This window comes from Anomaloglossus baeobatrachus, chromosome 10 (genome assembly GCF_048569485.1).
Source record: "Anomaloglossus baeobatrachus isolate aAnoBae1 chromosome 10, aAnoBae1.hap1, whole genome shotgun sequence".
NCBI lineage: Eukaryota > Metazoa > Chordata > Amphibia > Anura > Aromobatidae > Anomaloglossus > Anomaloglossus baeobatrachus.
This window is the reverse complement of record NC_134362.1, coordinates 110,540,435-110,565,945: the sequence shown is the minus strand read 5'-3', so window position 1 is coordinate 110,565,945 and position 25,511 is coordinate 110,540,435. Positions and strand designations below refer to the sequence as shown.

At 46.8% G+C, this 25,511-nt stretch overlaps 1 protein-coding gene across 2 annotated transcripts in view; it reads right to left on the bottom strand.

The window, feature by feature from the left end:
• PRRG4 (proline rich and Gla domain 4) overlaps positions 1 to 25,511 on the bottom strand; it is a 193,656-nt gene that overhangs the window by 137,845 nt on the left and 30,300 nt on the right. The gene's annotated exons all lie outside the window — the stretch shown is intronic.

The window sequence follows — 25,511 nt, the reverse complement described above, 5'->3', positions numbered from 1 at the left end:
TGATCCCCACTTCAGGAGTTCCTCAGCAAACACTATACGGTGGCGGTCTCTAGGATTTATCCCCACGCTTTGTGTCTGTGCTTTTCCACGCCAGTCCACAAGCCACAGGAGTGGCTATTGTGAATGTCATCAGAGTGGGTGTTGGCTTGGAGCTCAATCTGGTGGCCAGTAATGGTAATGAAGCTGATTCTGAATCTGTGACTCAAACAGGTGTTGGTATTAATTGGGAATCCAGTAAGTCCTATTGCTGACCAGCCTGGTGTATTTAGGAGAGCAGTTTTTGCTTAGCTGCTGCCGGTGATAAATGTTTTTTTCTGCCTCTGAAGATGGCTTAGAGTTTGTCCTTCAGTTTCCTCAATTTACTGCGCAAGAATTCACCCCAGATAAGTCTGCAGGTTTTTTTTGCTTAATTGCTAGTTTAGCCCCTATGGGTGTTTGTGTTTTTTTTTCTCTATTTTGTTCTGTATCTTTTTGCTCTGTATCTGTTTTCTTGTATGTGAGGATCTAGCTCTCTGCTATTTTGGGAGGGCAGTTCCTTCAGCAAAAAAGTGAGTTTCTCACTGTTCTGATTTGGATTATTTGCACTTTAGAAATGTATTTGTTCTGTGATTTTGATTCTTCACATTATATCTGCAGTTCTATTCAAAGTGTCTGGCACAAGAGTACCTGATATAGCAGGGAAAAGACCGTGCGGTCTTAGGGCCTTTTTCTATCAGGAGCTTGGTATTTTTTGCAGGGTATTTTGCTGGCCGCAATCAGTTATCTTTCCTGTCCTGTTGTATCTAGTAAGTCAGGCCTCACCTTTGCTAATCTATATTGCTAATTTATATTTTCTATCTGTGTGTTGTATTTTCTTACATCACTGTCGTTACATGTTGGGGGTTTGCTATTCCTTTGGGGACTGCTGCGAGGCAAGTTAGGATTCTTCATTTCTATCTTTGAGGTGTAGCAAGTTTCTCCGGCAGTGACAAGGTGTCTAGGTATGTTAGGAACATCCCACTGCTACTTCTAGTGTTGTCTGATAGACAGGGGATTGCGGTCAGCTTAGTTTCTAACTACTCTTGTGGTTTTTGTTTTTTACTGATTAATGGGATTTTTTTGTGATTGTCCACGATTACCACTTCATAACAGTATCACCAGCCACACAAAAAAGAGGTACTCAAAAGGACATTTTTTTTTTATTCTGTATGGTTTTTCCTCTTATTCTTTGGGTTCTGTGGAAGATCTTTTGCTGGCATGGATATTAACCAGTTGTCTGATCGTGTTGAGCATCTTGCTTCTGAGGTTCAGGGTATATCACCTTATCTTAGACAGATTCCTGTTGTAGAACCTAAAATTATCGTTCTTGAATTGTTCTCGGGGGATAGGTCTACATTCTTGAACTTTAAAATAATTGTAAATTATTTTTTGCCTTAAGACCTAAGGCTATGTGCCCACGGGAGCTTGCTTCTGCGGACTTTGCAGTGGAAAACCTGCGGATTTGTGGCGCCCTGGACAAGCCAGGACGTCACAGGTGCTGCAACAACACACCCCACACCCCGGCTAGGTACATCAAGGTCAGACAAAAATCCTTGTTGCCTCCCTCCAGGGGCTGATGTCCACACCAGGGGGTGGAGCCAGGCGGTTGGCCCCACCCACCGAGGAGTTCACAGTCCTGGAGGCGGGAAAAGGAAGTCAGAGTAGTGGAGAGTAGTGGAGAGGACAGTTGAGTTTGGAGAGTTGAGGAGTGAAGTGGTAGTGGAGCAGACTGACCGTGTCCGGGTGCGTGGCCCGGGCACATACAGCAAGGTTGGCAGACGGTGGTGACCGTCTGCAGGAGGGGCTGATTGACGTGAACCGTAAGGACCTGGGACGGGCGGTGGCCCGCCGGTACCGGATCGGGGAGCGAAGAGAAGCCAGCACCATTCGGCAGGGCCTACGGACCCCGACCAGGCTTGGAGTTGCCGTAAAACCGGTCAAATCTGTTAGCGAAGGGAACCTCCGGGGTTTCCCAGCAGTCAAGACCCGATTGAAGGCAACCGCTCAAACTGTGAAGGTAAATACAGCCACCGCCAAGGCTACAGTTCCCAGGGCCAGAGCCTGCGGGCAAAAGGGGCTCCCTCAGCATCCATCCAAGCTGGGGAGTGGGTTACCGGTGGGAAGCCTCCAGAACCGAGAACATAACATAGGTGCAGGGAAAGACAGTCACCACCAACCTACCGGGAGAAGAACCACCGCAGCCGTCTGTGGGACCCGTCCATCCAGCCGCTTGTTTTACCGGAGACTTTGCATTCATCATTGGCTGAGTGAGTACCACCGTGCCGTGTGGCACCGCGCTGCCCCCGCGACCCTGCGCCTCACCAGGCCCCGTAACCCACCTGCCATTCCTCCCTCACTGGGCCCCGGGACAACCAACCCCCCTACCCACGGAGGGGAAAAACAACATCCTAGCTGCTCTCTGTCATCGCTCCCGGGATCCCCGTCCAGAGCAGCGGTGGTGTCACAACCTCACTACAACCGTGGGTGGCGTCACGGACAATAAATCCCCAAAACCATTCCCATTTTCACTCACGGGCGAGGAGCGCCGCTCGAGTCCCCGGATCCGGCCCACCGCTTGAGCCACCGATCAGCAAGCGAAGCAGCAGCAGCGCCGGATCCGAGCATGGTGAGCGCAGCGTCCCCTCCCCGCCCGCGACAGATTTATCTGGATTTTCCAGATAAATCTTCAGGTTTCAGCAAGTAGAGACATTCCACATGTTATCCTGTGCGGCTGCGGAATATGCTGCGGATGTCCCGCAGCCGCACATAAATGCATGTCAATTATTCCTGCAGAAATCCCGGCCCTCCACTATGGAGATAGAGGCCGGGACTTCCGCAGGTAAATCACATGAAAGTCTGCAGGTTTACCGCAGCTATTCCGCTGTACTGCCGCAGCTAAAAATAGCTGTGGATGCCAGCAGGCAGCTGCCGGAAACCTGCGGCCCTACCTGCGGATACAGCTGCAGGTACAAGCTCCCGCAGGCACATAGCCTAAGTCCTCAGGGAATCTCGTGCAGCAGGTTAGGATTGTCATCTTTGTTGCGCAGTGAGCCTCAGGACTGGGCCTTTTCCTTGGTACCTGGTGATCCGATTCTTGCTGATGTGGATTCCTTTTTTCAGGCCCTGGGATTGTTGTATGACGAACCTAATATTGTGGCTCAAGCTGAGAAAGCCTTGATGGCATTTATTCAGAGTCAGGATGCCACTGAAATTTTTTGCCAGAGATTTAGAAACTGGGCGGTCCTTACCAAATGGAATGATGACGCACTTGCGGCCCTTTTTCGGAAGAGTCTTGCGGAGGGATTTCCTATCCCTTCTGGTCTCGATGCCTCTATGACTTTAGCTATTCAGATTGATAGACGTTTATGCGAGCTCAAAATGATACGTGATGATGTATTGCTTGCGGAACAGTCTTCAGAGCCTATACAGTGTGATAGGGTTCTTTCTAATACTGAGCGGCAGGGTTTTAGACGGAGAAGCAAGTTGTATTTCTATTGTAGAGATGCTTCTCACACTATCTCTGTCTGCCCTAAACGAGAAAAGAGATTTACTCATTCATTTACTGTGGGTACTGTGCAACCTAAATTTCTTTTGTCAGTCTCTTTAATTTGCTCATTATCCTTGTTTTCCCCTCACCCATGACAGCACCACGTGAGAGAGAGGGATCCGCCCAGCGAGGACAGGAAACCATTCTTCATCAGTTGGTTTCCTGTCCTTGATGGGAGGCCTTCTTCTGAAATATGGCGGTGGAAGAAAGAAGTTTGAAAAGAAGCTGTATTTACCCAGCCCCGTCTGGTGTCCAGAAAAGCAGGGTGAGTCCTGTGGCACCGATCTTCGGGGCTGGAAGCGGCGTCCACCAGCCCTTAAGGAACCTGGTGTTCGTGCGGGGGGTGTGCGGCAGGGCCCATCAGGGGTTCCGGACCGACGCTCCGTCCTCCCCCCTTTCGCTCCCCTGCTGGCAAGGACTTCCGGATACGGTACGCTCTGTGATGCACGCAAGGCATGCAGGGTAACGGAGGAGTGCTTGCGTGACGTCACCAGACGAAGATGGCGGCTCCCACGCAGCAGTGGCGGTGGGGTTTCAGGGTGCAACAGTGGCACTGGCACCCACCGTCTAGACACCGCTGGGCGCATGGAAGCGGGGAGGAGGCGCCATGTGGGACCGGAAGGCGGAGGATCGCTGTTTACATTGGGCACTTACCGGCAGCATGGGTGCTTCTGCCTCCATCCAAAGACTGGATTCAGATAGGCAGCAGCACTCTCCGGAGCGTCGGCAGCGGGCACATAAGAACAGTGAGTGTTCTAGCAACACAGACCGACCGGGCCACAGCAGCCAGAAGGGCAGATCCTCTTGCAGCTCCACAACTTTTGCAAGACCTGTGGATGTTCCGACGAAGCCTCCAGAACCGGTACCCTTAATCTCCTGTGGTAGGTGAGTGATCTTCGTGAATGTCACCTTACCAATTGGTACCTTGTGGTTTTCACCTTTGTTTCTGCATTATTAGGTGGCTCCTAAAAACCCATAAGGAGTGTCCCTTGTGCAGACAGCCAATATGGCCTGTGGGCCTAGTGTTGGAGATCCCCTAGGTGGGGTGTATATGACAATGTTCTGCTTCAACCTTGGATTGACACATGAGAGTTCAATATGTGTATACATATGAGATATGGATGACAGAAGTCGTTTTTACCATGCAGCCCTTTCCTTGTGGTACATCAGTAGCAGCAGCAGCCTCCACAGTTGGCAACGAAACCCCGATGACATACGGGGCATGCTGTGAGTTGAGGTCCATTCTTACAGAATGACATGTACACAGGGACTGCTCTGTGTGGACAGCTATCACCGACAGAGGGTCGATGGCCATGCTGTACTCGTTACGCCTGCCATTGTTTGGTCGCAGACGCTACGTAGTTTCAGGCCTGGTAGGTACCAGTGTGGGAGACTCGTTGGGTAGGCTGGTTACTGGCAGTTATGGCTCTCAGATGGCTTTTTATTGGTTAGTAGCTCTGGCTGATTAACCCTTAGATGAGAGCAACATGACAGTCAAAAAAAACAAAAACAAAGAGAAAAGTGGGCAGCATGTATCCATACCACAATTGCGGAAGAATTCCCAGGGTTTTCAGCGGACCTTAGGTCAGTTATCAGATCTGAGGTGCAAGATTCCATGAAAGTTTCTTGGAAAAAAAAACAAAAAAAACCCAAACAAACCAAAAGCGGTAGTCACTGACTCCGTTTTTTCCGCCTCGTCCGGTGCTTCTTCACACTCAGACTCCTCATCCTCAGATAGTGATATGGGGGGCAAGCGTGCTTCTCCATCGATGATGTCGGGACTCTGGTTAATGCAGTCGGGGTGTCTATGGGCCTCACAGATGAGATATCTAACAAGTTCCCTGAAGATTTATGTTGGAGGAGACAAGGAAGCAATTCTTACCTGTACACGTTGCAATAGAAGCGCTTATTCAGAAGGAGTGGGAGCGTCCTGCAAAGCAGGAACTCTCCCTTCCTCCTCAAACAGAAGTATCCCTTTGATGGAAAAAAAAACAACAGCATTATGGGAAATGCCCCAAATGTCGATGCGGATGTTGCAGAATCCTCTAGAATTGCTGAATGACCCCCTTGACAAAAAAGCAGACGGCCGTCTTAAGCACTTGTGGGACACCTCAGCAGGAATTCTGAAGCCGGCTATTGCCAAATACCTGCACAGCCCGTACTTTTGTGATCTGGCTGAAAAATGTTGTAGCTCGGCTGAAGGATAAACTCCTGGAGAGAAATTCCTTTCTACATTACTACTGCTGCAAGGAGCTGCGACTTTTCTTACCGAGTTATCAGCCGATGCTATCAGACTGGGAGCCCGTTCGGCAGGATTGTCTACTCTGCCCGGAAGGGCATTGTGGTTGAAGGGCTGTCCAGTAGCCTGCACACTAAGACGTTATGTTCAGGGCCTTGTGACGGTCAGCTCCTTTTTCGTAAACGGCTGGAATGTGCGTTGAGGACTGCATCCGATTCCAAGAAATCCTCCCGAGGTTATGCCATTTTTCCAGCAGAGCAGATAATCAAGGTGTCTGAATTGGCCCTGGGGGCAATTTGCCTTCCCAACATGTCTGAGTCGAACTCTGTCCCTGCGGGGCACTATGACATCCTGCTTCCCAATGGGGCCAGATCCACTCCAGGGCAAATCCTGTCTGCCCAAATAGCATTAGGAGGTTATTAGAAGGGGACGTCATTCTCTCCTTAATGGTCAAGGCTTCCCTGCTTGGTGGATGTCCATAGGCAACCTGTCTGTGGGGATTCCTGGCTACCACAGCATCGAAAGGTGGTTACTACCAATGCCGGCCAGTCCGACTGGGGAAGCTCACCTTCATGAGCAGATATCCTGGTGCTGGTGGTCAGCACAAGACGCAGCACAGCCCTCTAACCTCCGGGAGCTATAGGCAGTGGAACGAGCGCTGAAATCCCCCCTCCAGGGTCGGGATGTTCGGTATTATCGGACAATCAGTCTGCAGTCTCCTACATAAACCACCAAGGGGGGGGACACGATCCCCATCCCTCATTCAGGCATCTTAGAGTCTTTCACTGGGCGGAACAGAACCCCCCTCGGCTCTACACTTAACAGGTTTTTTCGAATGCCAAGGCAGATTACCTCAGTCGCCATCAACTGCGACAAGGGGACAAATCCCTGAATCCATGGATCTTTCAACAGATAGTGACTCTGTGGGTAATATGTTGCAGATAGCCCTGTTTTCCTCCAGGCTAAACAGGCAGATTGACCAATTCTGTTCCATGAACCTGGCAGACCAGCCCTTTGCAGTGGTTGCACTTCAGGTTCCATGGACCTTCAAACTAGCCTCTGCCCTTCCCCCTGTTGTCCTGCTATCAACGGTTATACAAAAGATCGTGGAGGATTGGGCGAGGGTCCTTCTCATCACCCCTCCTGCCCAAGGAGCCAAGATTCTCTCTCCTGAGGACAATGTCGGTCACGGATCCTTGGGTTCTACCGGGGATTCCAGGCCTGTTAGTGCAGGACCCTGTATTCCACGCACGGGAGAAGAGGTTCCATTTAACAGCTTATAACTGACGAGGTCCCTGCTGATGTTCAAAGGGTTCTCCTCTGAACTAGTCTCTTCATTGCTGGATTGCCATAAACAGGCTATCACAAAAATTATGGGAGAGTATGGCAAAGTTCCCCTTGTTACATTAGTCCCTTGGGTCAGAGGTTCCTATTCCATACAAATTAAAATTCTTGTAGAGGGGTTGCCCTAGGGTTAGTAGTGAACACTCTGAGGGTTCCTGTTCTACCTTAGGAACCTTATGCGTTGGTACCCTGGCAGCAGTCCGGTGGGTTAAAAGGTTATTACAGCTTGTGATGGGACTGCATCAATAGTCAAAAAAAAAAATCAAATCTTTATTTTTATATAGTGCTAACATATTCCGCAGTGCTTCACATACATCATGAACACTGTCCCCATTGGGGCTCACAATCTAAAGTACCACGCAAACACTGGGAGAACATACAAACTCCTTGCAGATGGTGTCCTTGGTGGGATATGAACACAGGACCCCAGCGCTGCAAGACTTTAGTGCTAATCACTGAGCCACCGTGCCGCCCCAGTCATGCCTGAAGTTCCACGGTGGGATCTCAATTAATTTGGATGCCCTCACGGGTCCTCCCCTTGAACCTATTGCCGAAATATCCCTGATGTTGCTAACATTACATACGATTTTGCTAGTGGCCTTGACGTTCGCACGCAGGGTAAGTGATTACAAGCCTTATCGGTAGTACAGCCCTACATTCGGGTATTCGATGATAGGCCGGATCGGGTGTTCCTAGGACTCTATCTCCCTAGGTTTGCCTCTCAGTTCCATTACACGCAGGAGATAGTTCTTCCCTCCTTTTGCAGCCACCCTGCAGATACAGGAGTGAACAGTTTCACACGTTAGATGTTCATAGGGCCCTACTTCTATTCATCTCAGTGACACATAGTGTGAGGAAAACATAGCCCTTATTCATAGCCTTCAAGGTAGTAGGAAAGATCTGGGGGTATCATACAGCACTATCTCTAGGTGGATTAGGGAGGCCGTTGCTTTAGCCTACTCCTCTAGTGGGGCTTCCATCCCTGAGGGCATGTAGGCCCATTCCACCAGTGCGGTATCGACCTCCGGGGCAGAGAAGATGCAGGTATCTAATGACCGTTTTTTTGTAGGACCGCTCCCTGGTCTTCACGATCTACTGTTTTCCGTCACTATCGGTTGGATCTATCCTCCTCGGCTGACCTAGTTTTGTAGAAGGGTACTTGAGACGATGGTCCCTCCCTAATACGTTAGTCTCTGAAAATCTCTCACGTGGTACTGTCATGGGTGAGGGGAAAACACCGAGGTTACTTACCGGTAGCCGGTTTTTCCAGAACCCATGACAGCACCCATATAATCCCTCCCTTCTCACCCTTGGTGTGCACTATTCTGGGTGTGCATGTGTGTATTATAGTTGGTGATGGAGCTAAGTTCTAACAATTGCTGAAGGTCCTCTCATTCTCGGTAAGCCAACTGATGAAGAGGAGAGGTACCGCCCTTTTATTCAGAATGGTTTCTTGTCCTTGCTGGGCAGATCCCTCTCTCTCACGTGGTGCTGTCATGGGTTCTGGAAAAAACGGCTACCGGTAAGTAACCTCGGTGTTTTCTGCTATGGCTTTTTTTGATTCAGGGGCCGCCCTGAACTTAATGGATTTTAGGTTTGCTAAAAGTTGTGGCTTTACCATGGTACCTTTGCAAACTCCTATTCCTTTAAGGGGCATTGATGCTACTCCCTTAGCTGAGAATAAACCCCAAATTTGGACCCAGGTGACTATGAGGGTTGCACCAGCTCTTCAGGACAATTATAAATTTTTGGTACTACACAACTTGCATGATATCTTGGTACTGGGATTCCCTTAGCTTCAGACCCAAAATCCAGTTCTAGATTGGAGATCCTTGTCTATGGTTAGTTGGGTTTGTCAGTGTGTGCATGATGACCTTTCTGTGTTGTCTATTTCTGCTCAGACACATGATGTACCTGAATACAGTATTTGTCGGACTTCCTTGATGTGTTTAATGAGACTGGATCTGATTCCTTGCCTCCTCATAGGGAGTGTGATTGTGCCATTGCATTGGTGCCAGGTCGCAAATTCCCTAAGGGATGAATTTTCATTGTGTCTGTGCCCGAACACGATGCTATACAAACTTATATTAAGGAGTCATTGGAAAAAGGTCATATTAGACAGTCATCTTCACCCCTGGGTGCCGGGGGGGGGGTTTGTATCCAAGAAGGATGGGTCATTGAGACCTTGTATTAACTATCACCTCCTTAATAAAATCACTGTTAAATGTCAGTATCCTTTTCCCCTGATGTCAGATCTGTTTTCTAGAGTTAAGAGGGCTAAATGGTTTACTAAACTTGATTTTAAGGGGACATACAATCTCATTCGAATTAAGACGGGTGATGAATGGAAGGCAGCTTTTAATACCCCTGAGGGGCATTTTGAGTACCTAGTGATGCTTTTTGAGCTCACTAATGCTCCCTCCCTGTTCCAGTCATTCATGAATGATATTTTCCAGGAACTAATTGGTAAATTTCTGATTGTCTATTTGGATGATATTTTGATTTTTTCTGATGATTGGGACTCTCATGTTGACTGTTTTTGAGGTACTTAAGAACATTTCATTGTATGTTAAGGGGTCAAAATGTCTCTTCGGCGTACAAAAAAAATTTCCTTTTTGAGATTTGTTTTGTCCTCGTCTTCTATTGAAATGGATCCGGTCAAGGTTCAGGCCATTCATGACTGGGTTCAGCCTACTTCTTTGAAATCCCTTCAGAAATTTTTGGGTTTTGCAAATTTCTACCAAAAATTTATAGGCAATTTCTCTAGTATTGTTAAGCCTTTGACAGATTTGACCAACAAGGAAGCTGATGTTGAGAATTGGACGCCAGAGGCCATTATGGCCTTTCAGGAGCTTAAAAAGAGATTCACTTCTGCCCCAGTCCTGCAGCAACCTGATGTTTCTCTTCCGTTTCAAGTGGAGATAGATGCCTCAGAGATTGGAGCAGGAGCTGTTTTGTCTTAAAGAGGTCCTATAACTTTCAAACTGAAGCCTTGTGCCTTCTTCTCTTGGAAATATTCCCCATCTGAACGAAACTATGATGTGGGAATTATTGGCTATGAAGTTGGCTTTGAAGAATGGAGACATTGGTTGGAGGGAGCTAGTCATCAAATTATGGTGCTCACTGATCATAAGAATCTGACCTACCTTGAATCTGCCAAGCCAGGTGGGCTCTACAGGATATTTTATGGGTTTTGATTTTGTAGTCTCTTTTCTACTGGGCACCAAGAATATTAAAGCTGATGCCCTCTCTGGAAGTTTCTTTGCTGATTCTCTGGATGTTGCGGAGCAGTCTACCATACTGAATGAAGGTGTGGTCCTCTCTGCCATTTCGCCCGATTTTAAGGTTAGCACTTGAGAGATTTCAGGGAGACAAACCTGAGAGATGCCCTTTGGGGAAACTGTATGTTCCTGATCAATGAAGGAGTAGAGTAATGTCCGAGATTCATTGTTCCGTCTTGGCTGGTCATCCTGGGATTTTTGGTACTAGGGATCTAGTGAGTAGGTTTGTTCTAGATTCAATCCTTGTTGTTCACATTCTAGTGGATTGTTATTGCCATTGCCTGTACCTAAGAGACCTTAGACTCATATCGCTATGGATTTTATTTTGGATCTTCTGGTCTCTCAGAGGATGACGGTTATTTGGGTTATTTGTGATAGATTTTCTAAGATGGTCCATTTGGTACCATTGCCTAAGTTGCCGTCTTCATAAGAGTTGGTGCACTTGTTTTTTCAATAGGTGGTTCGTTTACATGGTATTCCTGAGAATAATGTGTCAGACAGAGTTCAGTTTGTGTACAGATTTTGGAGATCATTTTCTTCTAAATTAGGAATTGGGCTGTTTTTTTCTTCTGCATTTCATCCTCAGACCAATGGTCAGACTGAGAGAGCAAATCAGACCTTGAAAACCTATTTGAGGTCTTTTGCATCTGCGGATCAGGATCACTGGGTTTTGTTTTTGCCATTGGCAGAGTTTGCTCTCAATAATAGAGCTAGCCCTGGTACTTTGATGTCTCCTTTTTTCTGTAGTTCTGGGTTTCATCCCAGGTTTTCTTCAGGGCAGGTTGAGTTTTCTGCCTGTCCAGGGGTTGATTCTGTGATGGAGAGAATGCAGCAGATTTGGGGTCAAGTAGTGGACAAATTATTTCCGTCGCAGGAGAATGTCCAAAGGATTGCCAACCAGCGTAGGACTGTTAGTTCCCGGTTTAAAATGGGGGACATGGTTTGGTTGTCCTCCAAAATTATTCCTATGAGAGTTTCTTCTCCTAAATTTAAGCCAAGATTTATTGAATTTATATAGGATTTCGGAGATGATTAATCCCATATCTTTTCATTTGGCTCTTCATGAGTCTTTTAAAATTCACAATGTGTTTCATAAGTCTTTGTTAAAGAAACAGGTGGAAACAGCAGTTCCCACGGCGGCACCTCCTGATCCTGTCTTGGTAGAAGGGGATCTAGAGTATGAAGTAGAGAAAATTTTGGATTCCCGTCTTAATAGATGAAAGCTTCAGTACCTTTGTTAAGTGGAAGGGTTATAGTCAGGAGGACAATTTTTGGGTTTTTGCTTCTGACATTCACGCTGACAGATTGGTTCGTGCCTTCCATCATGCCCACCCTAACAGACCCGGTGGCTCTGGTGAGGGTTCAGTGACCCCTCCTCAAGGAGGGGTACTGTTGTGAATGTCATCCGAGTGGGTGCTTGCTTGGAGCTCCCTCTGGTGGCCAGGAATGGTAATGAAGCTGATTCTGAATCTGTGACTCAAACAGGTGTTGGTATTAATTGAGAATCCATGAAGTCCTATTGCTGACCAGCCTGGTGTATTTAGGAGAGCAGTTTTTTTTTAGCTGTTGCCGGTGATAAATCTTTTCTTCTGCCTCTGAAGATGGCTTAGAGTTTGTCCTTCAGTTTCCTCAATTTATCCTGCGCAAGAATTCACTCCAGATAAGTCTGCAGGTTTTCTTTACTTAATTGCTGGTTTTGCACCTACGGGTGTTTGTGTTTTTGTTTCCATTTTGTTCTGTGTTTATTTTCTTGTATGTGAGGATCTGGCTCTCTGCTATTTGGGAGGGCAGTTCCTTCAGCAAGAAATGGCATTTCTCCCTGTTCTGATTTAGATTATTTGCACTTTAGAAATGTATTTTTTATGTGATTTTGTTTCTTCCCATTATATCTGCAGTTCTGTTCAAAGTTTCTGGCACAAGAGTACCTGATATAGCGGGGAAAGATCGTGTGGTCTTAGAAAAAAGGCCCTATCAGAAGTTTGGTATTTTTTGCAGGGTTTTTTGCTATCATCAATCCGTTATCTTTCCTGTCCTGTTGTATCTAGCAAGTCGGGCCTCACTTTTGCTAATCTATACTTTCTATCTCTGTATTGTGTTTTCTTACATCATCGTTGTTACATGTTGGGGGCTTGCTATTCCTTTGGGGACTGCTCCGAGGCAAGTTAGGATTCCTCATTTCTATCTTTGAGGTGTAGCAAGTTTCTCAACAGTGACGAGGTGTCTAGGTGTGTTAGGAACATCCCACTGCTACTTCTAGTGTTGTCCGATAGATAGGGGATTGCGGTCAGCTTAGTTTCCAACTTCTCATGTGGTTTTTGTTTTTTCCTGATTAATGGGATTTTTTGTGATCGTCCATGGTTACCAGTTCATAACAAGCGGCCTTCTATTCCTCAAGAACCGGTGCCTCGCCAATCAGTCTGCACAGCCTTTCTCTACCTTCGTCTTCTTCAGTACTCTCTCCTAAACTACCCCTCCTCCTCTTTCTACTCTTTGCTGGGCTCATCCACTTCTCCCCAACCGAACTATGGGGGTACTGTGTCACCTTGTGGTGGATGGCAAAATTACACCCCAACCCAGCCATTGCATCCTGTTAATTATCCGGTGCCCTAGATGTCCCTTACATCACCGAGGCTTTCTTTTTCCTTGTTTGATATGCATGGGTTTATATGCTTATGATATGTTTGTCTTGAATATAGCACGATTTCCAACTTCTGCGGTGAACCTCGGAATATAATTCTGTTTGAATAATCATAAAAATAATAAAATATTATATCATATAACACACAATAGATAAATAAATTAAACATAGTATAGACCAAAAGTTTGGACACACCTTCTCATCTCTAGAACAACTATTAAGAGGAAACTGTGCAGCAGGCCTTCATGGTAAAATAGCTGCTAGGAAACCACTGCTAAGGACAGGCAACAAGCAGAAGAAACTTGTTTGGGCTAAAGAACACAAGGAATGGACATTAGACCAGTGAAAATCTGTGCTTTGATCTGATGAGTCCAAATTTGAGATCTTTGGATCCACCACCGTGTCTTTGTAGAAAAGGTAAACGGATAGACTCTACATGCCTGGTTCCCACCGTGAAGCATGGAGGAGGAAGTGTGATGGTCTGGGGGTGCTTTGCTGCTGACACTGTTGGAGATTTATTCAAAATTGAAAGCATACAGAACCAGCATGCCTACCACAGCATCTTGCAGCGGTGTGCTATTCCATCCGGTTTGCGTTTAGTTGGACCATAATTTATTTTTCAACAGGACATTGACCCCAAACACACCTCCAGGCTGTGTAAGGGCTGTTTGACTAAGAAGGAGAGTGATGGGGTGTTACGCCAGATGACCTGGCCTCCACAGTCACCAGACCTGAACCCAATTGAGATGGTTTGGGGTGAGCTGGACCGCAGAATGAAGGCAAAAGGGCCAACAAGTGCTAAGCATCTCTGGGAACTCCTTCAAGACTGTTGGAAAACCATTTCCGGGGACTACCTCTTGAAGCTCATCAAGAGAATGCCAAGAGTGTGCAAAGCAGTAATCAAAGCAAAAGGTGGCTACTTTGAAGAACCTAGAATATAAGACATATTTTCAGTTGTTTCAAACTTTTTTAAGTATTTCATTGCACATGTTTTAATTCATAGTTTTGATGACTTCAATGGGAATCTACAATTTTTAGAGTCATGAAAATAAAGAAAATTCTTTGAATGAGGAGGTGTGTCCAAACTTTTGATCTGTTCTGTATATGTCGCGGGCGGAGGGGACGCGTTCAAAACCCTCGGGTCCGGTGCTGCTGCTGCTCGGTGGCTCAAGCGGTGGGCCGGATCCGAGGACTCGAGCGGCGCTCCTCGCCCGTGAGTGAAAAGAGGGTGGTTTGTTTGGGGAATTAGTCCGTGACGCCACCCACGGGTTGTGGTGAAGATGGGCACCACCGCTGCTGGTGACGGGGATCCCGGGAGCGATGGTAGGGAGCAGCTAGTATGTTGTTTTCCCCCTCCGTGGGTAGGGGTTGGTGGTCCCGGGGCCCGGTGGTGTGACGGGGAGGCAGGGTTGGTGAGGTGCAGGGTTGCAGGGACAGCGCGGCGCGGTGCCGGATGGCACCGGTGTACTCACTCAGCAATAGATGCACAATGTCTCCGGTAAACCAAACGGCTGGATGGACGGGTCCCGCAGCCGGCTGCAGTGGTGTTGTTGCGCTCTCCCCGGACGACTGATGGTGGCTGTCTTTCCCTGCACCTGTTAGTTTGTTCTGACTCCTGTGGTTGCCCACCGGTAGTCCACTCCCCGGCATATAGGTGCCGTAGGAGCCCATGTTGCCCGCAGGCGCTGGCCCTTGGATCTCTAGCCTGTGGCGGTGGCTGTATATCCTCTCGGTGTGGACTGTTGTCTTCTAACGGGACTTGGTTGTTGGGAAACCCCTGGGGTTCCTGTCACAACCGGATTTGACTATTAACGGTGGCTCCGAGCCTGGTCGGGGTCCGATGGCCCTGCCTGTGTGCTTAGCTTCACTCCGTTCCCCGGTCCGGTACCGGCAGGCCGACGCCCGACCCCGGTCCTTTCGGCTCTGCGGAGTTCCACAACTCATCTGTCTGTTTTCCCGCCTCCAGGCCTGTGAACTCCTCGGTGGGTGGGGCCAACCGCCTGGCTCCGCCCCACCTGGTGTGGACATCAGACCCTGGAGGGAGGCAACAAGGGTTTTTGTCTGACTGTTGCAACTGTCTAGGGTGGGGTGTGTGTGTGTGGTGTTATGTATGTGACTACCTGGCTAGTCCAGGGTGTCACATATTTATATATATATATATATATATATATATATATATATATATATATATATATTATATGTTTGATGTACTGTATGTATATATATGTATATATATATATATATATATATATATATATAAACAATACATCAAACATACATTGATTTATTGAGAGATTTTATAACGGAGTTCTAAGTTGAGGTTCATTGCATAAGATTGCTATAATGATGAATCCTTCTCAGTGTAGAAAGAAAAAAAAAATTGTTTCTTGTGTCTTTGAGTTAAGTATATGAGAATCAGCTGTTTGTCCTCTCCACCCTCACGTATTTATATGGGATAAGCAATAGTTCTTGGTAGATTGAGTTTCAGAAAGGTCATTTTGTTCATGACCGAAACGCGTCACTCTACATTATTGTACATTTGTTTGCACATTTGATGGCGTGAAATAAAGCAAAAATAAAACGCAAATTCTACGAGTGCCGATCATCTTTCTATGACTATCAACAATTCCCATGTGATAAGTTTGTTGAAAATGACAGCAATGCAGACACAAGCAAAAGTGACTTCAAAATGCCCCCCATTAAAAATGTCCTCTTCCCTCAACAGAGGTGGACAAATCCTGAAGAGTGGAACTGTGCAGGAACATGGGCCCCTTTGTCTGTAACAGATGCCGATTCCTGCTTTGGAAGTGGATTTGATCTCCTTTACCTCTCTTTATGTCTTGTATCTCTGCCCCAGTCCCTCAAGTGTTTAGTAAAAATGTACTGAGAATTTCTGCTCTGGATGAAAGTAACAGTTCAATATTAAACTTTCTGTATGATCGCTACTAATGGCTACAACTACATTGCCTACAGAGTCTATAGTCCAACCTTCCAAGGACCCATATAAACTTCCAATAATGCAGATATTCCTGCTGCTTTTCTCCTGTGGGCGCTTTCACACATCAGTTTCTTTGGCACTTGTGCTATCTGTTATTCTTACTGTTATATAATGGAAAACCCATATTTCTATGCACATCAAAGAACAGAGAAAGAAAAATTCAGCTCACCCGTATATGTGTCCGCTCAGTTCAGATGGGATGCAGGATGTCCACCGGACAGGCAGGTCCGTAGAGGCAATAGCAAGGAGAAAGGACGGGACTCAGCACCAATTCCAGGATAGGAAAAATGTAAATCCAACGAAAAATATATAAAAAAATGTAGAAACTTTATTCAACGATTAAAAATCCAAGAAAAACATCATGGCTTGACGCATTTCGGACAGTTGGAATGTAGATAAGTCCTTAATCATAAGAAGCTTATGATTAAGGACTTATCTACATTCCAACTGTCCGAAACGCGTCAAGCCATGATGTTTTTCTTGGATTTTTAATCGTTGAATAAAGTTTCTACATTTTTTTATATATTTTTCGTTGCATTTACATTTTTCCTATCCTGAAATTGGTGCTGAGTCCCGTCCTTTCTCCTTGCTATTGCATCAAAGAACAGGCCTGCATGACAAAAGAATTGCTGCACGCACTAGTCTGGTCTGGTTTAAAGACAAGTCCATGTTAATACCCGGCAGCTCCTGTGCCCGTCTGCTATGCGAACTGCACACGGAGCCAGCCAATTCCGTGATTTGCATTTGTGACTGGCCCAAGTTCACTACTTCTCTTGGAACCTGGCCTGAAGGGTAGGAGAAGCTACAAATTTTCTTTCTTCATTTGAAAAGAACGGCTGCAACAAGAATTGTAAAAACTGACATGTAGACCAAAAATGGATCAAGCACACTTAAAAAACAAAGTCTGTTTTTGACATAGCAGAATATAAAATGATTAGTGATTGGTGAACCCACAGATATTTGGGATCGGTGGGTCCAACCGGATTTAAAAAAACAAACAAAAAAAAACAACTCGGTTCGGGACCAGATTTAATCCCGATTATATCTGCCTGGATGCCGATCCCCATAGACGTCTATGAGGAAATGAAAATTGTGCTTTAAAATAGTGGTCGAAAGGGATAGGGGTGTTAGAGCAGAAGCGTTATACTTACTGAGTCTCCCGTGCGGCTCTAACACTATTTCAGGCAGTCCCGGCGTCTCTGGTTGCAGTCAGACCTTGCTTCCCACCCTGTGTGACAACATGTGTTGTGAATGTCAGTTATGCTTTTGCTGCTGTAAAGCTCCCTCTTGTGGCCAGGAATTGTTTGGACAGAGACCAGGTGTGTTGAGCAATGGGCGTTTCCATTGCTAACTCTCTGCTTATTTAAACCATGGTCTGCTAGCAGGCTTTGCCGGATGTCAGATTGTTCACCAGCCTGCTTCATCCTGCTCCAGACCACATCTACCCCAGATGAGTGCTATGCTCTTTATTTGTTGTTTGGTTCTTTTTGCTCTTATCTGAGTTTGTCAGTTTATTTGCATGTAGGGATCTTCCCTCTCAGTTGCTTAGCTGGGAAGCTCCCTGCAGCTATGTTTGGAGTATTGCTCCATGTGTTTGTTGCTTCTTGAATTTGTAATTGTTCCTGCTTTTTGTTCATTGGTTTGACAAGAGCGAACAAAGAAAAATTCAGCTCACCCGTATATGTATCCGCTCAGTTCAGATGGGATGCAGGATGTCCACCGGACAGGCAGGTCCGTAGAGGCAATAGCAAGGAGAAAGGACAGGACTCAGCACCAATTCCAGGATAGGAAAAATATAAATCCAACGAAAAATATATAAAAGTGTAGAAACTTTATTCAACGATTAAAAATGCAAGAAAAACATCATCGGTTCCATGAAAACATCATGGCTTGACGCGTTTCGGACAGTTGGAATGTAGATAAGTCCTTAATCATAAGCAGCTTATGATTAAGGACTTATCTACATTCCAACTGTCCGAAACGCGTCAAGCAATGATGTTTTCATGGAACCGATGATGTTTTTCTTGGATTTTTAATCGTTGAATAAAGTTTCTACACTTTTATATATTTTTCGTTGGATTTATATTTTTCCTATCCTGGAATTGGTGCTGAGTCCCGTCCTTTCTCCTTGTTTGACAAGAGCGCCTGGTATAGGACGGAGTTCAGATCTAGTGATCTGAGGGCCTTTTTGTACTATCAGGTTTTTGGATTTTTGCAGGGTTTTTCTCTGGCCACCATCAGTCCCTTTCCTATCCTGTCCTATTTAGTCTGTAGGGCCTCACCTTTTGTTAATCCTATCATCTATCTGTGTATTGTGTTTTCCTATATCACCGCAGTCTTTGAATGTGGGGGGCTTGCTATTCTTTATCTATTTTCTGAGGCAGAGAGTTATTCATCTTTCCTTCCTTTAGGATAGCTAGTTCTCCGGCTGCGTTCGCGGTGCACAGGATGTTAGTTCACCCCTCGGCTACTTCTAATGTTGATGGTTAGTAAGGGGATGGCGGCCAGATTAGTTGCCAATGCTTTTGTCACCTTTTACCAATGATTTATGGTGGTCTTCTATGGTTTCTGATCATAACAAACATGTCTGATTGGTTGTAATCATGCATGTTGCCTGCGTATCTATAGTGGTGTTAAAATAAATAAAATGGTGTAGGGTCCCCCTATATTATGATATCCATCTCAGATAAAGCATATGGCTACAGGCTGCAGTGCCCCCCGTGTGCTTATCTTGGCTGTGTATCAAAATAAGAGGGACCCCATGCATTTGTTTTTTAAATTATTTAAATAAATAATTAAAAAAAAGGGCTTGCAGCCCCTCCCAATTTTGATACCCAGCCAAGATAAAGCCGACAGCTGGGGCCTGGTATTCTCAGGCTGGGGAAACACATGGTTATTGGGCCCCCCAACCTAAAAATAGCAGCATGCAGCTGCCCAGAATTGTTACATCCAATAGATGTGAAAATCCCGAAGCTTTACCCGGCTCATCCCGACTTCCTTGGTGTGATGGCAACGAGGTACTATAAGGTGTTAATCACAGCTCACAGCTGCCACTAAGCCATAGATTAGTAATGGGAGGCGTCCATGAGACCCCCATTGCTAATCTGTACATAAAAGGAAATAAACACAAACAATGAAAAAATTCTTTATTTGAAATCAAATACAAAAAAACAACCTCTTTCTCCAATTTATTAACCCCAAACACCCAGTTCCAACATAATCCACACATTTCCCACAATGATTCTCACTCTGCTACATACTGAAGTCCCAGTGTGCAGGCACAGAACATGTCCACACACCGTGACTTCCAGCAGAGACAGGCTGAGCCACAGCTGTGAACTGTGACATCACTCAGTTTATCTATGGTACCCCACTTATGACCGCAGATAAACTGACCTCAGTTGACCTCATTGAACTCTGTGACCTCACGTCAGGTGAACTAACTTCACAGACTTGTTTTTCCTGGTAGAAAACTGTTTTTTGCCAATAGATGCAGATAATCTGCATGAAACCCTCATCAAAACATGATGAAGTTTTGATGCAGTATTGATGCGATTTTTTTTGCCAGTAGGTGTAGATTTGGTGCAGGAATATGGTGTATAAATTTCAGCACCAAATCTGCAACTCTTATCAAAAACCGCATCAAATTGGTTTTGGTGCAGTTTTCTGCCAGAAGGTGCAAATTTGGTGCTAAATTGTTTGCACCCGATTTCTGCACCAAAGTTGCTGTGACTTCAATATATAGCAGAGCCGGAATCATCGTGGGACCTCTTATGGGTTACGTTTGAACTGGTTGTTTGAGGTTAATAAATTGAAGAAAGAGGGTGTTTTTTGTATTTTATTTCAAATAAAGAATTTTTTCAGTGTTTGTGTTTATTTATTTTCACTTACAGATTAGTAATGAGGGGGTCTTATAGGCTCCTCCCTTTACTAATCTAGGGCTTAGTGGCAGGAGCGAGCTGTCATTGACCCCTTATATTACCCCGATTGCCATCGCAGAAGGGCAATCGGGATGAGCAGGGTAAGGTTCCAGGATTGCCGCATCTGATGCATACAACAATTCGGAGTGACTGCAGACTGCTATTTTTAGGATGGGAGAGCCCAAAAGCCATGGGCCTCCCTAGCCTAAGAATACCAGCCCGCAGTTGTCAGCTTTATCATGGCTGGGTATCAAAATTGTTGGGACCGCTGTTTTTAAAAATATTTAATCTAAAAAAAAAAAGCTGCATGGGGTTCCTCTTAAGGTCACTTTACACGCTGCGATATCGGTACCGATATCGCTAGCGTGGATACCTGCCCCCATCGGTTGTGCGACACGGGCAAATCGCTGCCCGTGGTGCACAACATCGCCCGGACCCGTCACACTACTTACCTGCCCTGCGACGTTGCTGTGACCGGCGAACCGCCTCCTTTCTAAGGGGGCGGTCCGTGCGGCGTCACAGCGCCGTCACTAAGCGGCCACCCAATCAAAGCGGAGGGGCGGAGATGAGTGGGACGTAACATCCCGCCCACCTCCGTCCTTCCGTATTGCGGGTGGCGGCAGGTAAGGTGAGGTTCCTCATTCCTGCGGCATCACACGGAGCGATTTGTGCTGCCGCAGTAGCGCCGATCTACATCGTACACGCTGCAGCAGCGATATTTGAGAAGGGACCCCCATGTCACCGATGAGCGATTTCAAACGTTTTTGCGACGATTAAAAATCGCTCATAGGTGTCACATGCAACGACATCGCTAATGCGGCCGGATGTGCGTCACAAATTCCGTGACCCCAACGACATCGCTAATGCGTGTAAAGCGGCCTTTAGGCTATGTACGCATGTTGCCTTGTTTTGTGACCACAAAGATGCAGCATTTTTGTGCTTTTTTTGGCCGCAAAAAAAACACAAAAACGCACCCGTGGTAAAAAACACATAAAAAACGCATGTGTTTTTGCGTGTTTTTGTTGCTGTGTTTTTTCCAATGCATTGCATGGATGAAAAACGCTGGCAAAAACGCTGAAATAATTCAGATGTTGCATCTTTGTGGTCACCACAAAAATGCACCTAAAACAAAACTGCACTGTGCGGACAGCAAAAATGAAAACTCATAGACTTTGCTGGGGAAGCAAAGTCACTCAGTTTTTAGACCAAAAACAGACCCGAAAAATGCACCATGTGCACATAGCCTTATTTTGATAAACAGCCAAGATAAGCGCACGGTTGGAGGCTGCAGTTTGTCGCCGTATGTGTGACGCCCTGGACTATTCAGGACGTCACAGGGTTCTGCACAGTCTTTCCCTACCCGTGCAGGATTCAACCCCCCATGGTTCTGGGTCTCCATCCTGCAGTACTGCCTCCACCAGAATTCACAAGTCCTAGATACACCTTGTACCACACCTGTCAGGCACACCAGTGAGCTGCTTAAGCAGGAATAGGGCCGTCCACCTAGGGGTCAGGCAGGGAGGTGGGAGGTGTCAAGGCAGAAGGAGAGTAGCCCTCGAGCTGTGAGGAGCTCTGAGGAAGCTGGGAGTTGTAGCTCCCAAGGGAGAAGCAGACTAGGTCACAGACGGTCGGACCCCGGGTGCAGGGGATTGAGGCTAGGTACCTGTGACCTGTCTTGGAGGACGGTCAGCAGCCTGGTCCTATCACCGGTCCGGGATCGAAGGCACGGCGGGGTACACGGACCCTAGGTCAGGGAGAAGCTTAAGGCGACCTGGCAATTAACCTGTGGAGGACAGGGCCTTTCTGGACTGTTCCCACAAAGGTCAGAGATCGGGGGCACTGGCGCAACGAGGGGGATAGGGCTTTCTAAACAAGCGTCCCACTGAAATCCCAAGCGTGAGCTCCTGAGAGCAGACTCCTTCACTTAGCCATAGTGGGAAGCGGGGCCCGGAAAGCTCCAAGCTAACGGGCCACAAAAGACACTCTAAATTTGTGCCAGAAGGCAGGTTACGAACCACCAGGCAGTGCTGCAGGGCAAGGGACCCGGACGAGCTCCCTGCGGGAGACAGCGGTAGTCAGAGACTTGGTTTACCCTGTTGTCAGCGTCTGCTTCATTGCTGAGTGAGTACCCGATTGACCCCTGCAACCAGCGAGCCTGCGTTCCCCTTGCATCCCACTCCCCCATCCAGAGTCCCGGGGCCATTCCCTACCCATGGAGGGTACCGTCATCTTGCTGCCCCACTCCATCACCCCAGGTACTGCCAACAGCAGCGGCGGTACTCCCAATTACCGTACACCATGGGTGGCGTCACGAACTATACCCCCCCTGTAAATAATCCCCTTCTTCATTTGAGTGTGGCCCCTAGTCCCGGTGTCCAGAGACCCTCGAGCCACGAGTAATCATACCCCGAATCCAAGTGGTTCAATCCGCTGTAGGGGTGGCACATATGCTTTATCTGTGCTGGGTATCATAACTAGAGATGAGTGAACCGGTCGTGGTTCGGCTCGAGTTCGGTTCGTCGAACGGAGGTCCCGTTCGAGTTCAGTTCGTCGAACGTTCAACGAACCGAACTCGAACCGCATAGGAAACAATGGCAGGCATTCACAAACACATAAAAACACCTAGAAAACACCCTCAAAGGTGTCCAAAAGGTGACAAACAACTCACAACACAACACAAACACATGGGAAAGTGACAAGGACATATACTCATGCGAAAACAAAAGAGCTGGACAAGGAAAAAGAGGAGGAGACACAGATATAGGCATGGCACGCCCTTCTAAAATCATGTAAAACACCGCAAGGTGACTCCAAGCGGAGTCTCCCTTTTTTCCAAAAATTGGGCCACACAGACACCCACCCCTTCAGTGGCAGCACTTGTGCCCCAGTTGTACACTTCACAGCTAGATTTGCATCAAGCACATTAAAAAATACGCCATCCTTAACCGTCCCCAGGATGACACCGGGGTAGGTAGCTAAGTCTTTCCTGATCCCAGCTCTGTTCATCTTGGCTCCTTTTAAAAAACACAGCAAGCAATGGCTACTCCAAGCGGAGTCTCCCTTTTTTTCCAAAAATTGGGCCACACAGACACCCACCCCTTCAGTGGCAGCACTTGTGCCCCAGTTGTACACTTCACAGCTAGATTTGCATCAAGCACATTCAAAAATACGCCATCCTTAACCGTCCCCAGGATGACACCGGGGTAGGTAGCAAAGTCTTTGCTGAACCATGACTTGTTCATCTTGGATCATTTTTAAAAACAATGTAAGCAAGGGTTACTCCAAGCAGAGTCTCCCTTTTTTCCAAAAATTGGGCCACACAGACACCCCATCAGTGGCAGCACTTGTGCCCTAGTTGCAAACAGGATGTTTTGATTTGCATCAAGCACATTCCAAATCCACAAGCATTTACTCTCCCCAGGATGACACAGGGGTATTAAATTCCTTGTGGATCCATGACTTGTTCATTTTGATGAACGTTAGTCTGTCCACATTGTCACTGGACAGACGCGTGCGCTTATCTGTCAGCACACACCCAGCAGCACTGAAGACACGTTCAGAGACATCGCTGGCAGCTGGACACGACAAAATCTCCAAGGCGTAACTGGAGAGCTCTGGCCATTTTTCAAGATTTGAAGCCCAAAATGAGCAAGGCTCCATTTGCAAAGTCATGGCATCAATGTTCATTTGGAGATACTCCTGTATCATCCTCTCCAGACGTTGACTATGTGTCAGACTTGTTGTCTCTGGTGGCCTTGCAAAGGACGGTCTAAAAAAATTATGAAAAGATTCCATAAAATTGCTGTTACCAGCACCAGATACGGTGCTACTGGTACGGGTAGACTGTTGAAGATGACGAGACCGTCCCATGTTTGTCAAGTTACAACTGGGAGATTCACTTCCTGCACCTGCACGGTTGTTTGGTGGAAAAGCCGAGCTAAGATCGAGTAACAGCTTCTGCTGATACTCCTGCATACGTGCGTCCCTTTCTATGGCTGGAATTATGTCACAAAATTTGGACTTGTACCGGGGATCTAATAGTGTGGCAAGCCAGTAGTCATCATCACTTCTAATTTTGACAATACGAGGGTCATGTTGGAGGTAGTGCAGCAAGAAGGCGCTCATGTGTCTTGCGCAGCCATGCGGACCAAGTCCACTATACAAACCAGAGAAATAGGAGTCCACTAGTGAGGCCAAATGTGGCCAAATAATCACAAAGAGTAAAAAACCTCTTATAATAACCACAAAAAGTCTTTATTAATGGAAATTTACAGCCATAAGAGGAAATCATTTAAATTACATAATAATAACAATTTTGGGGATCAGGTAAAGCTGGAAAAAATCCGATACCAGTCACACCAAGCAGTCAGGGAATGGGATAGTGGAGCAATATTAATTATCTCACAAGGCCCTAATAGGTAAATAGAAGGAGAGAGTAATAAACCTGACAAAACCCACACAAATGCTGTGAATAGGGGTGCCGACAATAACGATAATATATGTAAATATAATAGGGTTGCACAAAATAGTCACAAGGCATCAAACGGTTAATGCTATGCTTATGCAAAGCAGGCAATAGTCAGAGAGGCACACCCACTCAGTTGTCAGCAAACCGAAACACACCATGGGGGGTTACACAGGTTCAGCAGGAAAAGTTACGTAATAGAAAGACAAGACCTCAGATAACAGGTATAAGTGATGCAATAATATTAGTGCACCACAGTCTCCAGCCCAAACAAGGGCAGTATGGAGGAAACAATAAGGAGCCCAAATCACTTACCCATTAGACCTGACTGCTCAGCGTGGCGTGCTCCGACGCGCACGTTTCGTGACCTTCCTCGGGGAGCCGCGCTGTGTTTGTGGCACAGAGGTGCTAACCGTTCTTTCTTCCTCTGACATCTCCCCCCAACCTCTTTCAACTGAAATTTGACCAAGGTCTCCCTCATCCGCTGAGTCTTCCATGTCCATGGACAGTTCGTCCTCCATTTCTTCATGTTCTCCTGCCCCTTCCTCAACATTTCGCCTGCTACCATGCGCCCTTGTTGATCCCTGTCCCCCATGGTCCCATGCCTGCCGCGTTGGTGATGATGAACGTCTGGACCTTGGTGATGTTGTTGTGTCTTGCATATATGAATCCTCCTGTAGTTCCTCCCCTTCCTGTTGTCTCACCCCCCTGACTCCGAATAGTGTTGAGCGTGTGCTCCAGCATGTAAATGACTGGAATTGTCATGCTGATAAAGGCATTGTCAGCGCTAAACATATTCGTCGCCATGTCAAAACTGTGCAGAAGGGTGCATAGGTCCTTGATCTGAGACCACTCCATCAGGGTGATCTGCCCCACCTCTGCATCTCGTTGGCCCAGGCTATACATCATGATGTATTGCACCAGGGCTCGGCGGTGCTGCCACAGTCGCTGTAACATGTGGAGAGTCGAATTCCAGCGTGTCGGCACATCGCATTTCAGGCGATGAACCAGCAGGCCGAAAGACTTCTGGAGAGATGCAAGTCACTCAGCTGCGGCGGTTG